Source organism: Cupressus sempervirens, chromosome 10 (assembly GCF_028749045.1).
Source record: "Cupressus sempervirens isolate cs-2001-9-10 chromosome 10, ASM2874904v1, whole genome shotgun sequence".
Classification (NCBI taxonomy): domain Eukaryota; kingdom Viridiplantae; phylum Streptophyta; class Pinopsida; order Cupressales; family Cupressaceae; genus Cupressus; species Cupressus sempervirens.
Genome location: NC_143127.1, coordinates 568,457,193 through 568,470,517, shown reverse-complemented (window position 1 = coordinate 568,470,517; position 13,325 = coordinate 568,457,193). Strand labels below are relative to the sequence as shown.

At 35.4% G+C, this 13,325-nt stretch overlaps 1 pseudogene; it reads right to left on the bottom strand.

Moving 5' to 3' along the window:
• Positions 1–12,524, bottom strand: part of LOC149535152 (uncharacterized) — a 40,164-nt pseudogene extending 27,640 nt beyond the window's left edge.
• Between the last annotated feature and the right edge of the window lie 801 nt (positions 12,525–13,325).

Below are 13,325 nucleotides of genomic sequence, written 5' to 3'. Positions count from 1 at the left end.
ATCGATCACCTAAACTCTCTAAAAAAAATCAACATAATACTCTCAAGGATAAACAAAATCACACTACTTTAAAACATAGACAACAAATACATGTTTTACAAACAAGCTAGTTTCAATTTTCAGTTTGCCTATAATTTTGGTTTAAGTATAATTTCAGTTTGAAGTCTAAGTGTTGAAGTATGAAAAATATGCAACTAACAATTTAAGTTATGTTTTAGTTCAACTAGTTTCAAGTTTCAGTTTGAAAGAGATACACATAACAGTTTAAAGTTTTCGTTTTTGTTCAACTAGTTAACCCTAGTGGCGTTCCAATATACCCAGAGCTCCCAATGTAGAAACTCAAGCTCTGATACCAGATGTAACGCCCCGCCAAGGGATCCAAAAGAATTAACCTAAAGTTTCACTAAGTTTGCTAAACATTTTTTTTTTTTTAAAGTAAGAATGTATAACATACACATCAAACACATAGTAGCGGAAGCAATAACATGTAATCATCGACAAACATACATTGCAAGTTACATTTCTTAAAGATCCCAAGACGTTGAGTCACGTTTAAATTTAATTAAATCTAAGTCTAACAACTATCACATACATATGAAAGAATAATCAGAAAGTCCCATGTCCATAATATACATTTGTTCCGAATGCCTCTCGGCAAATTAATTCGAAATGCTCAATCATCCACTGTACAAGTCACAGGGTATGAAAGGCTTAAAAGAATATACATATGTAATAATAGAAATACATCAACCTCCATGAATCCATGATACAAAGTACAGTAAAGATATATACAAAACTATTCACCATACTTGATACGTCCATACATCCATAATGATAAAACATCTAACATAAAATCTAACCATCCATCATAATAATCCAAGGACATAGTGAAGGTAAATTCCAATCACGAAAACTCCAGCCACGGTGACCATGGAACGGATCTCAATGGTAAGAGTAAAAAGCACTACCACCCGACTGCGTGGAACCTAAATGGTCCACTCCCACCGCGCTGAGGAGATAGTCTCAAGTCCCAAATGAGGTATCAAACACAAAACACAAGTACACTCTAAGTCTGGGAAATCCTAAAAGTACACTAACACAAAGGTTCCAACATAGATAGACATCTAGACCCAGAGGCACCACAAAGACACGTAGGAAACCTGCTATGCAAGCGGGGAAGTGTCATCACAAAAGTCACGTAGAAGTTACCCGAGCAATCCCTGAGGAATCTCGGGTCCCTAGTGATTCCTGCGGCCACTAGTATCCTCTCGTACTGATGAGGCATACTACGGAATGCAAGGTCGTAACCAAGCGTTCTCTCTACCCCATCCTAGCTTGTACTAGCACTCAAGGCATGGGAGAGAACATACAATTATCTTATTAGGTTCATTTAAGTCAGTATTTAGGTGAGATGTTTTCACTTGTTAAAACAACTTACAATGGGTTACTCCAAGCAGCCTCTTAGGGCCTCGATCCCCATTGCAAGCCACTTCCCGACACTACACATAGATAACCTACCCTAGGCTCATGAAATCACAAATCAAAGAATCATAATAAAATCACCTCAGTCCTATACAAGCAACTGAAAAAACATCATAAAAGATAAGCCACAAAAATTACATCAGTTCTTCATGAGCAACAGGTAAGCATCAAATAATAATCATATGATCACAACAGTTCTCTATCAGCAACTGAAGGCATCAATGATAAATCACAAAATCCAATGGTTCTCCAATGAGCAACCAGAAAGTATCCCAATAATAAATCACAATACTGATCAAAGACTCCAAAATGGTCAAGTCAACACATGACATCATCAAGAACATAACAAACACTTCAGTCCTCTCAAGCGACCGAAAAGCAATCCAAGTATAACTGATCGAGACTCAAAAATGGTTATCAAATATAACTGATCGAGACTCAAAAATGGTTAAGTCAGGTATCTTATATACATACACTTCAACTTCATACCAGGAAACTGGAAAGCAATAACAAACAGTAAATACATCCATCATAGAGCATACTATCACCTTACCTTGGTTGGTTTGAAAAGATCGAGAACAAATCATCATAACCTCACATTCACAAACCCGGGCCTCTGGTAACAACCTAAACTGGTCAATACTAGAACAACCTCAAAACACAGAGAACACATAGAAAACATCAAAGTCTCACAGATTGGATTTGAAAGTATATTATTGAGTTAAGGTAAAGTTTATGTACCAGTTTAACGTCTATTTCAAGTAACTAAGTTTTCACAACTACCCCTTACGATTAACCCATTTCTATAATAACTTCCATTTAAATCAACAATCCAAATCTACAATTAAATCAAATAATATTCATTATTAATTAACTTTAAATAAACTAATTTTAATTAAATTAATCAATAATTACTATTCTGATTACTTATTTTAATCCATTCACTAATTGTTAATTTATTAATATTTAACCAAAATTATTAATAAATTAATATTACAAAAAAAACTATGTTAGATACATTAATATTTAATTATTAAATATTAATATAGATTAAAATATTATTAATTAAAAAATATATATATTAAAATATTTATTAATTAAAATTTTAAATAATAATAAATAAATTTATAAATAATAAATAAATTATATAAAAAAAAAATGAAATTAAAACATAACATATTATATTCATACGTTTTAAGCCCATTGGCTTTAAGATCGCCTGTGGTTTGCCGCAATCCTGCGGCCGCAGGGCCTGCGGCGGCAGGTACCCTGTACCTGTCGTCGCAGTACCTGTGACGCAGGTACTGTCGGCTCTGCTGACAGTGGGGGTGGGTACGGGGTAATTCCCTCCCCCCCACTATAATGTATAAAAATTTATTTTATAAATTTTTATAAATTTTTTTTAATTTTTTTAAATACAATTTGTTTATAATAAATTTTTATTAATAAACCAATTAATTTAAAGATATATATAAATTTATAAATATATTAAAATAATTTCTTAAATATATATATTTTTCTTTTTAATTAAAAACTTTTAAATACGTTTCCTCCAAGTATTATATATACTATTTTAAAAAAGGATCTTTGTTTAATACATAAACAATCTAATCACTAAACATGTATAATTAAACATTTTATTTTATTTTATTTTTTTAAATTCTAATTTTATTTTATTTTATAAACTTTTATAAATATAACCCGAATTTCCAATCAAGATTTTCTTTTCTTTTCTTTCAAAAGCTCTCCCTAGTTTAAATTGTAAAATTCTATCATCTAGAACGAGGGTTTCAAATTGATTTATTCTTCCAATTCTGTTATATAGATGAAATACAATATAGTATCATAAGGTTCATAACAAGAGAGCGAAAGGATCAAACAGTGAAATCCAGACAATTCGGATTTAAAATTCGTAAGCACAAAGAAGACAGGATTATCAAATTGCATAATTCAACCTGTGATCAAACACAAGACCCTACCTCAACCTGATGCTATTATGCAATCTCCAAAAACTGTAAGAGAATTCGCTCCTCTTCAATAACCTTCTTCTGAAAATCTTCTTTTGAATTCACCTTTTGAAATTTGCTTTCAAAAGTGTCTCCCAAAATTTCTGTCTCCCCCAAATTCCTTGTCCAAATTCGTGTCCCCCAAAAATGAACCCCAAAGTTGTGATAAGGAGTTTTCTCCTCAAATCAGGGCACTAATTGTGCGTTCACCCGAGAGGACTCTTTGCTCAACTGAGTTAACTCAAAATTATTTTTTATTAATCTTTGCTTTATCTTTTTAATGCATATTAAATGAATCATTAAATAACTTTATTTAATTTTTCCACTTGACTTCTATTTTTAATCTTTATTACTTTTAAACCCATGCGCACTTTATGAAATTAAAATAACATTATAATTTCCTCTTATTTTATCTTTTTAATTAATTTCTTTATTTTCAACACATGCTTGCATCATGCAATCTTAGAACTTTTAATTTATTTTAGAACTTAATTGATAACATATTTAATTAATTTAAATAACAATAATATTTAGCATTTATTTAAAAATGAACTCCAAATATATTATTATTAAATTAAATAAATATTATCCTGTTCTAAATTTATCCTTGAACTTTAATCTCCAAATTTAATTCTTTTATTTAATTAATTTTTCAATTAATTAAATATAAAGATATCATAATAATTCTCTATTAAATTAAATCATTAATTAATCTTTTTAATTATACTTAATTAATAGAAAATACACCAAGGACTCATAAAGTGACATACGAAAACCCAACATAGAAAATTACATACCAAATCAAACAAAAAGGGTTATAATCACGAAATTACATCATTTGATGCATTCAGAGGGTACTTAACTTAGATACTTGCCCTAATTATCAATTAGGACAATTGGCTAAAGGGTTTAGGAATTGGACTTAAGAGTTTATCTCCCCTCTCTTACCATTGAGATAATGCGATAGGGTACGCTCATCCTGGCAATTCAGGAAAGTCGATACCCGGTACCTGCAACCTGCATAAAATCCACGCATGTACAGACACAATATTCTAAGCTAAACAAACAATGGCAGAAAGTGGTGCATCGTGTAGATCCTGACTAGCAGGTGACTATGACTCCCTTCCTTAACCACATCAGAAACACCATACATAAAGAAAACAAACACGCACACCATACACATGCAGTATGGGGTAAGTATCCATAAGAAAGCACATGTGATAATAAACCACATAACTAATCATCATTGATAATTGAAAACATTGAATAATCATCATACATGCATGAAATATAGAGTACCAAGTCATCTCATCATATAATAAATTGAGTGTAAAACAACAGCTGATAATCTGAAAGTAATGCTACTAAACATCAAGTATAGAACTGGCCTAAAAGAGTTTGGCAATTAAAACAAAATGTGAACTAGGGGTAGGCACTACATCCATGCCTTTATAACTAGTGTTTGAGGTTTTTCCTTTTGCCAAATGGGGGTTGGACTTCACTGGACCTATGAACCCACTATATTCAAGAAGGAATGATTTTATATTAATAACCATTGACTATTGTACAAGGTGAATCAAAGTTGAAACATTCCAAAACTACAATGCACAAGCAGTCACCAACTTTCTTGAAGAACATATCATGACTATGTTTGGGATGATCTTCTTTTTGGTGTGTGGCAATAGATCCCAATGGGCCTTGGAGAATTAGGGTATAATCAAGTTTTCATCCAACTACTACCAGTAAGGAAATGGAGTTACTGAGTCTACTAATAAGAACTTGATCATGATCATAAAATTATTACTAACAAAGAATCCAAGGGACTGGAATATATAGTTAAAATATGCCTTGTGGACTGATAGAGTTAGAGTAAAGACCATTTTGGGAACCTCTCCATACTTTTTGGTTTATGGATGAAAAAAATGTACATGAAAAATTATGAAGGAATATAACTAAAGTACTTGAACTGTCAGGAAGCCAAGGAAGTGTTGGAGCAATATCATGATAAATATGGTACAACCAGGCATGGATTAGCATATGCCATGGTTCATCAAATTTTGAGGTTCATGTATTATTGGCCTACTCTTTTCAAGGATACATAGGAGTATGTGCGGTCCTGTCATATTTGTCAAACAAGTTCTAACAAAGAGAGACACCCTACCATGCCTTTATAACTAGTGTTTGAGGTTCACCCTTTTGCCAAGTGGGGGTTGGACTTCTTTGGGCCTATGAACCCTCTATCTTTGACCAAGAATGCTTTTATATTAATAGCCATAGACTATTTCACAAGGTGGACTGAAGCTAAAACATTCCTAGACTACATTGCACAAATAGTCACCTACTTTCTTGAAGAACATATTGTGACTAGGTTTGGGATACCCTTCGTTCTAGTTTACAGAAATAGATCCCAATTGGCCTTGGAGAATTAGGTGATAATCAAGTTTTCATCCAATTACTATTAGCAAGGAAATGGAGTTACTAAGTCTACTAACAAGATCTTGATCATTGTTATAAAATTCTTACTCACAGAGAAGCCAAGGGACTAGAATACATAGTTAAAATATGCTTTGTGGACTGATAGGGTCAGAGTAAAGACCGCTTTGGGAATCTCTCTGTACTTGTTGCATTATGGCCAAGAGCTTGTCTTTCCCCTCAATCTCAAGATCCAAGTGGTGAAATTCATGAGGGGATATGTTGAAAATTTGGATTAAGTCTAGGTCAAATTGATGAACCTTTTAGACTTGGACGAGAAAAGGACAACAATGTTGAAACTTGTGTCAAAGTATCAAGCTATCATCAAGCATTGGTTCAAGAGGAGAGCCAGACTAAAGAATTTTAAAATATCTGACCTCATTCTCATGTGGGATAAAGTGAAGGAGAAGTTAAAAAGTAATAGTAAGCTCTTACCCCTATGGGTTGACCCCTACCAGATTGACAAAATTTTAGGGGACAATACTTTCAAGTTGTTCACACTTGAAGAGAATGGATTCCATTTTTAGTAAATGTCCAATTCCTCAAACACTACTTCGAGGCTTGAGTTATTTGAAAAAATAAAAAATAATTTTTTTGAGTCCTAGTTAGATTGTTCATTATGTTTTTCTTGTTTAGTTTGAGTTAGGAGGCAATGTGTATTCGGGTGTCCCCTAGGTAAATGAACCACTCTGAATGACTTTGACCCTTGGAGGAGGTATCTCTTCATCAAAATATTTGGATGATGTTGTTTCTTACAAATACTAAATACTAATATGATGTATAGGTGATAGGAAACTCTCAACTCTTGGCTAATTTGAGGATATTTGTTATGACTTCAAAACACACGCTTCACAACAAACACCCTATTTTCAACTCAAAAATGGGGAACCCCTCTTTTCTTTTTAGGATAGAGAAACCCATTTCCAGAATAGGGAATCTTCTTAGGTGCCTCAGAGTTTCTTGTTAGTCAGGTCTAGGAGTCTAGTCAATCAACATCATTTTTAATTAGGTGGTTGCTGTAGACACCTAAAAATCCTTTATAAAATAAAGTATTTTTATTTTATGAAAAAATTCCCTGATGACATCATCATTAATTAATTAATTAATTAATTTTTATGCCATTAAATCCCTTTATCTTAATTAAAAATATTTAATTAAGGAATCCCTCCCAAAAATATTTAAATATCATTTAAACATTATTTCCTTATTTATTAATTATTTAATTAATAAATTGACCAAAAATCCCAAAATAAATAAATAATTTATTTTTTGCCCAAAACTTGGCCAATATCCTTAATACCATTAACCTCTTCCAGAATCTTCTAATCCCTCTTTAATTTTGATTAAATGCTAATCCCATAATTTTCTAACCCTAATCCCAACTCAAAATATTTAATTAAGATTAAATATTAATCCTCATGTTTATTAAAAATATTTTAATAAATATCTCCTCAACCTAAACCCTTGAAATAAATAAAACTTTATTTATTTCCTAAAAACCTTATTTATCCTCATCCTAGGAAGTTCTAGACTCTTTTAAGAAAGTCTTTATCCTCATCCAAAGCCTAGACTCTTCTAGAAGATGTCAATCCTTATCTTTGATCCTAATCCCCCCCTCCCCTAACCTTGTCACATTCCCTAAACAAGGTTAGCCAACTCCTAAGCTAATCCTAATCCCTCTTCTAATAATGTGCACAACTTAAGCAAGGGTTAAGACTTGCTAACCCAAGCCAAAGTCAACAATCTCATCTTCCTCCTCTCCATCTCTATTTATGACCCAACCATCTCTATTTATGGCTCAACCATCCCTCTTTATGGCTCAAACTCCCTCATTACTCCTTTGACCAACCCTTATCCTATCCTCTCACATCCAATCATCCTGTGACATGTGTCACTTCCCTATTGGCTCCAAACAAGCACAATCCATGTGCTCCCCTTTGAGTGCATCTTGACCCTCCCTCACCATCTTTCCATCCTTGCATCCTGACCGTCCATCCCTCTACCCCTTGGCCTATAAATAGAAGCCTCTTCCTTCACTAAAATCATCGACTTTTCAAGCAAACCTATAATGCTATTTTGAGAGCCTAAAAACTACCAAAATACCATCATAATGCTGAAACCCCTCCATACCTTCATTGCTGAATCATTCATCCACACCCATATTTGATTATCACTCATCCACTTGGAGCTTGAGCACATTGTGAGCATACATCTGCTATCCATCAGGGGCATAGCTTTGTCATCATGAGAAGCACTTGAGGAGTTTAACATCTTTGGTCTACTTTCCTCAATTTTGTCTTCTTTGGTCCTATCTTAAGTGTTTACTTGTTTTTAGTATTGAGAATGCTTTTTATAGATTAGTGTTCATTTTACTCTACTGAACTAGGTGATATAATTGCGAGATCAATTTTTTCACTAAGGTAGAAAAGAGCACACATGCTCACTATGTGCACCAGCACACCTTGATAAGGTGCACTGGTTAAGGTATCTCCCCTTTTAGTGCATAGGCACACTAGGTGCACTAAGTGTGCACTTTCCCACGTGCATGCCTATAAATAAGAGGTCCCCCCTCTTTGCACTCATTTGGACTCTTGACCTCCAAATTGACCCACATCCACACATTCACATGTTCACAAGAATCACTCCTCCACACTCAAACACAAAGGTAGTCTCCCTCCACAAATGTGCACCATACACACCTTCACAAGTCCACATGGTGTGCAATGTGCCCTACATGTGCCCAAAGTAGAGTACCCTTGCCAAAGAAAATTGCATAAACATGGTGCACAGTTGTAAATCCTGCATAGGTGCACAACTGCATTAAGTGCACATACCACTTCTAAGGAAATTAAACCCTGATCTAGATGCACTAGGCACACCGTGCACACACATGCTATGTGCGTAAGTGTGACATTTTCTCTTTTCAACTTTTGTTAGTTTTTTTCTATTAGCGTCAATTTTTGGGTAGTTTGGCTTGGCCGTTAAGTTTCATTTTGATCTCCTAGCAATGTTATACTAACATTGATATTTTGTCCAAGTTAAAATGCCATCCTCATCTTCATCCATGGTGACAAAGATTACACCAAAGATGACGATCTTTAAGTTTCAAGGTGTACCAAGTAAGTCCCAATTTGTAGAAAGATATTCAGAGATCCATGACATAAAGCTAGGTCATATAGCTTGGAATGAATTCATGAGGGGATATGTTGAAAATTTGGATAAAGTCTAGGTCAAATTGATGAACCTTTTAGATTTGGATGAGAAAAGGACAACAATGCTGAAACATATGTCAAAATATCAAGCTATCATCAAGCATTGGTTCAAGAAGAGAGCCACACTAAAGACTTGCAAAATATCTAACCTCATTCTCATGTGGGATAAAGTGAAGGAGAAGTTAAAAATTTATACTAAGCTCTTACCCCTATGGGTTGACCCCACCAGATTGGCAAAATTTTAGGGGACAATACTTTCAAGTTGTTCATACTTGAAGAGAATGGATTCCATTTTTAGTAAATGTCCAATTCCTCAAATACTAATTCAAGGCTTGAGTTATTTGAAAAAATAAAAATAATAAATTTTTTGAGTCCTAGTTAGATTGTTCATTATGTTTTTCTTGTTTAGTTTGAGTTAGGAGGTAATGTATATTCGGGTGTCCCCTAGGTAAGTGAACCACTCTGAATGACTTTGACCCTTGACGGAGGTATCTCTTCATCAAAATATTTGGATGATGTTTCTTACAAATACTAAATACTAATATAATGTATAGGTGATAGGAAACTCTCGACTCTTGGCTAATTCGAGGATTTTTTTGCGACTTCAAAACACACGCCTCACAACACACACCCCATTTTCAACTCAAAAATGGGGAACCCCTCTTTTCTTTTTAGGATAGAAAAACTCATTCTCCAGAATAGGGAATCTTCTTAGGTGCCTTAGAGTTTCTTGTTAGTCAGGTCTAGGAGTCTAGTCAGTCAATGTCATTTGTAATTAGGTGGTTGCGAGGCCAATCTTTTCACTAAGGCAAAAAAGAGCACACATGCTCACTATGTGCACTTGCACACCCTGATGAGGTGCACTAGTTAAGGTATCTCCCGTTTTAGTGCATAGGCACACTAGATGCACTAAGTGTGCACTTTCCCACATGCATGCCTATAAATAAGATTTCCCCCCTCTTTGCACTCATTTGGACTCTTGACCTCCAAATTGACCCACATCCACACATTCACATGTTCACAAGAATCACTCTTCCACACTCAAACACAAAGGTAGTCTCCCTCCACAAATGTGCACCATATACATCTTCACAAGTCCACATGGTGCACAATGTGCCCTGTTGGCTCCTGATTTAACATAATTTGAATAACTAAGTATGTAAGGCAAGAATGCATCTATGGGAAGCTATCTCCAATAATGGACACAATTCACCAAGAACCTGGGCCAACTATAAGGCTACACTCCTTCACTTCAAGATCTGCAAAACCTAGGCGGGTGAACCTCTTAAGATCTGATTATGTGACTAGTGCAATAAACATAATTAGGATCTAGAATAACAGATGAAACCCCTAAATCTTCTATACTTAACCAAGACATCACAAGCATGAAATAGTTAATAGCATGACTCATGAAACTGGTAAGCTAAGTGAGGGTTAGACTTTGAATAACTTTCAACATAAAAAGGAAAAAGATGATTTAATATGTTGATTACAACAAAACCTAAGTATGAGCAATCGAATTGAATGATCCTACAATTGATCAGTGCCTTATCTATTGGGCAATGACATGAATTACCACCATACATCTCCTGGAAGTCTTTGACATAACTCCTACATCAAGATCCCTGATCTATCTTTCACCTTATGAATAGAAATCTGCATCAAAATGAATCTCATACTTTGAACTGTCACATCATGAAATCTATAAACCCTATGATAAACATCAAGCAATTACATGGCTCTTTGTTCCATCAACAAGATACTTCAATCACATACATTCTTAAACAAAATGCAACTTAGTTTATGCTCTTTGTTCACAAACTAGACAAGATTACAAATCTATGAGCGAGAGACAAGATTCAGATTGAAATTAAAACCCTTTGTTGTGTTTTTATTCATTTTCTTTGAAAACAAATACATGAAAAATGTACAGAAATACTTCACAAATCACCTAACAAATGATAACTATTTGCATAAAACTTAAATGCTGCTCAAAACAAAAGAAAACGCTGGGTGTGTGGCTTTCACAGCTTGAGCAAAGCTCCTAGAACTGAAAATTGAAAACCAACCAACAACTTGTACAAAAAAAGAAGACAAACGAACATATAGCAAAAAGGCAATTCCCAGATTTGATCTAAAGATGACAAGTGTCCCCTCAGAATTCTTTCCCAAGAAGTTGAATAACCTTTCTCTACCTTCTTCCATTTGATCTGATATGGTTTTGATCATTATTCTGTAACAAACTTGCAAATATCTCTGCTGAATGATGAAAACCTTTATGCAACCAAAATATCTGAAAAGCCTCATTAAATGCTGAAGGAATTGAGGTTTAACTAATTTAAAAGTGACCCAACTCGACCTGAACTACATTTTTACCATGTTTTATCAAGCTTGTATTTGCATTTTCAAATTTCGCCCATTTCATTGAGAAGACCCTAAATTTTACATTTCTGCCTATAACTCGAACCAATGAATTCTTGTGCAAAAAAAAACTCCATAATCGAAAAATTTGTCTTCTCCCGATTTTGACAATATATAATATGCCTATATTCACCTAGAGAAAACCCCTTTAAAGTCATTTTGAAAAATATGCCCCTTTGCTATAAAATTCCAACTTGCAATTTGAATTTTCAAAAATTAAAAATTTCTAAACTTTAGAAAATACTTCTTTAGGTTTAAAATCTATACCATTCAGTTTTGAAAAACAATTAAAGAGAATCATTTTTTAATTATTTCTTCATTTTCAAGCTACTTGCCACGTGGCATTATCTAATTGGCTACCCAACCACTGCACAGTCATCATCACATCGCCACGTGGCAACTTTTGATAATCATTTTAAAATTATTTCTTCATTTTTTACCTCACCCTTGAATTTCGGGGTCAAGCTACTTGCCATGTGGCATTATCTAATTGGCTGCCCAACCACTGCACATTCATCATCACATCGCCACGTGGCAACTTTTGATTGGTTCACCAACCAGCACCGGACTGCCACATCATTACCCTGAACGCACCAGCCATCATTGTCCAAGATCAGCTGCCAAGCTACTTGCCACGTGGCATTATCTAATTGGCTATCCAACCACTGCACAATGAGCATCACATCGCCACGTGGCAACTTTTGATTGGTTCACCAACCGCCTCCAGACCGCCACATCATTACCCTGAACGCACCACCACACCACTGTCCAGGACCAGCTGCCACGTGGTGGCTTGGTTCTTCCCCGCTTTCTTTATCCTCAGAGCAACTCCATTTTGCGGGAATGCGCCGATTGTCAGATCTCGCCACGTGGCAAAATTTGTAGCGCCCATGTCAGAGCTTCCTTGTGGCGACTTGGTGCTTCCCCGCATTCTTTATCTTAAGAGCAACTCCATTTTGCGGGAATGTGCTGATCGTCAGATCTCGCCACATGGCGAAATTTGGAGCGCCCATCTCAGAGCTTCCTTGTTAACTGCATACGGAGCTCGCTAACACGTGTCAGCTAAGTGCTTTCCCGCATGCACAATCAACAGCTACTGAAAGCAGAGAAGAGCCGTTGCGACACGTGTCATCTCCTAATTCGCTGTTCTGATGCCAGGGAGCTGACACGTGTCAGCTAAGTGCTTTCTCGCATTCACAATCAGCAGCTGCTGACTGTGTAAGCGGAGAAGAGCCATCGCAACACGTGTCATCTCCTAATTTGCTGTTCTGACTGTGTAAGTGGAGAAGAGCCACCGCGACACATGTCATCTCCTAATTTGCTGATCTGATTGTGTAAGTGGAGAAGAGCCATTGCGACACGTGTCATCTACACAATCAGCAGCTGCTGACTGTGTAAGCAGAGAAGAGCCATCGCAACATGTGTCATCTCCTAATTTGCTGTTCTGGTGCCAGGGTCACAGCTCGGTTGGACCATCTGAAATCCACGTCAGCATCTTAGTTCGAGTTGTCATTCAAATTCTATTGTACTTTCCAGCGGGCTGAGGCCCATCGCGTGGGCTCATGTTTCCAAAACGTCCATCTTCGTATAACGATTATTTACGTGGGTGATCTTTTATTAACCATTCATAAAAGACACCGTGCTCACAATGGGGGATTAAATTTTTTAAGATTATCTACCCTCGCTGCATAAAATGCCTCCCCTGCGGCTCAACGCAGCTGGTCCATTCATT